This window comes from Carassius auratus, unplaced genomic scaffold (genome assembly GCF_003368295.1).
Source record: "Carassius auratus strain Wakin unplaced genomic scaffold, ASM336829v1 scaf_tig00215076, whole genome shotgun sequence".
NCBI classification, from domain to species: Eukaryota; Metazoa; Chordata; class Actinopteri; order Cypriniformes; family Cyprinidae; genus Carassius; species Carassius auratus.
Genome location: NW_020527925.1, coordinates 84,029 through 89,189, shown reverse-complemented (window position 1 = coordinate 89,189; position 5,161 = coordinate 84,029).

Sequence of the window (5,161 nt, the reverse complement as noted above, 5' to 3'; positions counted from 1 at the left end):
CGGTTCAAAGTACCGGGGATGTGCGACGCTCCTATGGAGATTAAGTGTCGGTCCGCCCACAACAGGAAACTCGCTGCCTGTTTGAATAGAGCTCTGGAGCGCACACCGCCCTGGCGATTTATGTACGAGACCACAGACGTGTTGTCGGTTTGAATCAGTACATGTTTCCGCTCCAATTTCGACCGAAAGGCTTGCAGGGATATTAGGACACCGCTTCCATTATTCCAAACGGTTTTGTGTCACCTTCTCTGTGACTCCGACCACAGGCCCAGAAGCACTGCTCCCCAGCCTAGATCGTGTTCGCAGAGAAAAGAACTCCTGGGCTGAACATTTCTGGTCTGTTCCACGGTCTCAGAGTGCTGACGCAACTGTGAATGACCGTAAGTGCTTGTGGACCGAAGACCACGCCCTTGGCGGAACTCGAGTTACAGCCAAAACTGTAGCGGCCGCAATGTAGCAGACCCAGATGGCACACTGAAGAAGCCGCCGCCATCAGTCCCAGAAGCCTCTGAAATTCCCTCAGTGCAAACGACCTGCCCAGTCAGAAACAGTGCAGAGTCGATGAAATGCTCTAGAGAGAGATGGGCTAGTATCGCCATCGAGTCCAAACATATTCACAGATATGTTACAGTCCGACTCGTAACAACACGCTCTTCTGCATATTCACACGCAGTCCCAGCGTATCCAAACGGCGAAGCATTGTTTCCACGTGACTGATAGCACATCTCTTGAGTGGGCTAAAATCAGCCAATCGTCCAGATAATTCAACATGCGCATTCCGCTCGATCTGAGGGGAAATTTCGCTCTATCGCTCTCTATGACAGCAGACTGAGAACTTCCTGTCGCAGAACAGGACGGTTTTGGGGCAAAGTCAGTGACGGGACCACGCCATTGAAGCGGGGAGGTCTGCGTTTGAATTGGAGAGAATATCCGTCGTGAATTATTCCCAGTATCCACGGTGAAACGCCCGGGATAGCCCTCTTACCGTCCATGAGATGACACGGCGGACGCGTTACGTCTACAGCCACTGATGGCATATTTTGACCAGGGCCCCGCCCCCGCGAGGCTGGAAGCACTGGCGGGAGGGCGGGCGCGTCGCGAAATGGTGTGACACTCTTGCGCTATCATGAGGCCATTATAATCATGGACTGTGGCTCTGCGCTGTTTGAGACAGGGCGAGTGACACAACGTTGGGTGCAAGAATTTGTATATATGCTTCTTAGTACAATTTTTACTCACAAAAACATCATTTAAACACATAGAGCAATCGTCACCCATAGTGATGTGGGGGACATGATGCATGTGTCTTTGTGGTGTTGGCACTCTCGCTCCTTCGCGAGGCCATTATAATAATAGGTTGTGGCTCTGCACTGTTCTGAGACAGGGCGAGTGACACAGAGATGAGTGTAAGAGGATGTAAAGCTCTTTTGTTGATTGTAACATGCTTTTATTGTGGAACTCACACAAACAGCATTCAAACAGACATCGCAATCGTCGCCCGAAGAAACATGGGGGACATGATGCATCTGAACATTGAGGGTGACACCGTGTTCATGTGGTGTTGGCACTCTCGCGAGGCCAGTATAATCATGGGTTGTGGCTCTGCACCGTTCTGAGACAGGGCGAGTGACACAGAGATGAGTGTAAGAGGCAGTAAAGTTCTTTCGCTGACCTGTTTTTATTGTGGAACTCACACAAACAGCATTCAAACAGACATAGCAATCGTCGCCCGAAGAAACATGGGGGACATGATGCATTTGAACATTGAGGGTGACACCGTGTTTATGTGGTGTTGGCATTCTCGCGAGGCCAGTATAATCATGGGTTGTGGCTCTGCACTGTTCTGAGACAGGGCGAGTGACACAGAGATGAGCGTAAGAGGAAGTAAAGTTCTTTAGTTGATTGTAACATGCTTTTATTGTGGAACTCACACAAACAGCATTCAAACAGACATAGCAATCGTCGCCCGAAGAAACATGGGGGACATTATGCATATGAACATGGCGCTTGGGGGCGGGGCCTCCCGCTCACTCACTCTTTCACCGTCAGGGAGACGGCTCGTATGGCGCGCTGGCTCTCTCGCGGCGCGAGATCCTCAACTGACCCTGACGTTACCTTCCAGGCTCTTACCACTGCTGGTTTCGGCAGAAACGAGCGTCCGGTTCAGAGCGGGGTGCCACTGCGGGTTATTTTAGCTGGTTTCAGAGCCTGGCCCGGTGCATTAGAATCTCGCAGAAGAAGACTGGGGTGAGCGACGGGGTATCACATGGCTCACACTTTGGCGCGCTTTCTGCGTCTCTGAGAATAGCTCCATGACGTCACCAAAGAGGCCGGAGGGAGGAACTGGAACGTTTAGGAGCGGCCTACGGTCTGCGTCTTTCAGGACAGCTAGGGTAAGCCATAGGTGCCTGTAAAGATGACCATGAGCTCCGTGAAACAGCTGAGCAGAGCGCTTAGTAGCAATCAGCGCGAGATCAGTTGCCGCGTGCAGATCCTGATGACGTCAGAGCTACTGTGCCGCCGTTTGCCTGAAATACCTTGAGTATTGCCCTGGCATGAAGAGCAGAAGCTGCACTCGCTCTTTCTAGACTGTGGTCCGGACCAAAAGCAGAGGGAGACGAGCACAGGTGTGTGGTAACAGTCTCCTAGACGGGGGGAGGGTTTCCGTCCCGTCCCGTCCACGTGCGTGATATGGCCTTCGTGGCAGAGTGGGTGCGCGCCGATTGGGGTGCAGCCCACGATTTCACCACGAGCTCTTGCATGCCTAAATGCCATCTGGTAGCAGCTCGACTGGAGGAGCCACGAGTCTAGTTACCTATCACAGGCTCGTCATGTGCGTTGCAAGTGAGACTCAGCTCCGTGACGACCTTTCCGAAGACCCTGACGAGCTTCTCCTGGAGGTCTCAGGGCCCTCTTGGTCGGGACGGTCCCACTGAGAGGCCCAAACCTTTTTCGACGTCGAAGCGACATGGAGTCGTTTTCCTCGTCAGCTCCGAAGAGGACGAAGTTCGCTAAGCTATAGTCCACCACGCCGACGTCAAACTCGTCTTCGGGCGGGGGAGGGCCCACCAGCGGCTCGCTGGCGGCAGTGGGCCTCATTCCCGCCGTCCTCCGAGCCAATCTGGCTCTGAGGGCGCGCACTGGCAGCTCGGTACAGTGGGCGCAAGTGTTGTCCGTGTGAGAATCCCAGGCAGGTCACACAGAACTGGTGAAGGTCCGAATCTAGCATTAGCAGCCATCGGATGCGGAGAGGAAAAACAGGGTGAGTAGTCCTCTATTGCAACTTCCACGATGACTTAGATAAGACTTCTAGCGTGAAGAAAGAGATTCTGACGTAATTTTCGCGCCCATGCATTTTATACTGCACGCTTACCCGCCAGTATTTGCATGCTTCGCGTCAATTGGCCAGCTGTCCCCAGCTGGCGTTAGCCAATAAGATTTCAGTGAAAGTGGAGAAGGGAAGAGTTCCCATATACGTCTTAGCTGACGTAATGTTGAGTTACCGCCTCGAGAGGGAACCCCACATTTGAAATCCATGCCATCGTCATCCATATTTTGCTGTTGGAAATATCATAAATTACGTATGATGCTAAACGAAAGCTACGCCAGGCTAGTTGTATGGCTGGACAAAAAAGTGCACGCAGTACTCTAAATATAAAGACAAACTACATAGATTTAAAGATGTTTACTTAGTACGAAGTAAAATCATTCGCTGGCTACCTGGTGACTCGATGAGGGAGGAGTAAATGTCCGGGTAAGACTCTGGCCACTGGGTGGGATTGTTACACCAATTTGACACTGGGAGAATGAAGGGAAGTGTTTTAAAATTGACCAAATTAAGTTTGTGGATGTATCTTTCACGCACCAACATTCTGGAATGATACATTCTGCTGGATACACCAAAGAATACATGTGAGACTGATCCTCTCATGGAAAATTGTTAAATTTGGTTAGACATTTAAGGATAGAAAGATAACAATAAAGCATAATTTGTTGCTTTTGCTGAAATGTTTTTTTATTCTTCTCCATACTATGGAAGTTAATTGGGACGAGTAACTGAAAGTAATTTCACTTGGATGCAGGAGAACAGTAGGGTGCAGCACAGTACAGAAATACAAAATGAACACAGTCCACTTATACAGTAAGTGTGTGTCAACAGGTCATTCTTATTTGTTTTATAACTTAGCCTAACGTCAGATGATTTAAATTGGCAAGCACAGAGACACATAGGGCATTTGTTCAGTGTTTTTTGCCTCAATTTTTCTTTACTATTCTATAATTTCAGTTTTAGTTTTATTTGCTAACGTTACTGAAAACTAAAAAAAAAAAAAAAAAATTAAATTGCGCAGTAGGCTAAACCAACAGCACAGCAGTGTTAACAAATTAAAACTATCAGTATTCAATTAAACGTAAAACGGCAAAGTAACAGTGCGGAGTCATTTCTGCTTTCATAAAGTTATTAAATTAGCAATTCAAATAAAAAATGAACAAATTTATATGCGAGTGTGTGTGGTCGCGCGTCGACGTTTTGGCAATATTGTATGCAGAACAATCGTGCCAATAAAGTACTTTGAAATTTAAATGTATATTAATTGAACCAAGGATCTTCGTCCTCAAGTCCTTGTTGTTGAGATGTCTTATTAATGTATCTACAGCTAACAGGCTGCATGAGAACTAGCTTCGTAATTAATGCTCGGATGCCCAGCCGAGAGAGAGACATAAGTAAACGAATTAAAGAGCAAATTCAACAATATGTTATATCTATGTCATTTTATTTTTGATTGTTTCTATTTTTATTATATTATGTAATTAACCGTGTTTTGACTTAACTGTGTATGAAGACATTTTGTATAAATCTAGTGTTTAGCTTTTTTTTTCTAGACATTTTATGACTCAGACCTTCCTCATAAATATTAATAAGGTCATGCTGTCGCTGTGTGTTAACCGTCCAATGTCGAATTTCTGCTTCATGAATATTAAGTACATTATGCTTACGCATCGTGACAACCACCCAATGGCGAACGTTCTGCTTATGAATATTGATTAGTCGTGTTGACGTTACGTCGTTACCTTGCTTGGTTACCTTCCTAAGGCAAAAACCCAAGTTATGAATATTAAAAACCCAGCCTTCGCCGTAGTAGAAGTCATATTTTACCGGGAA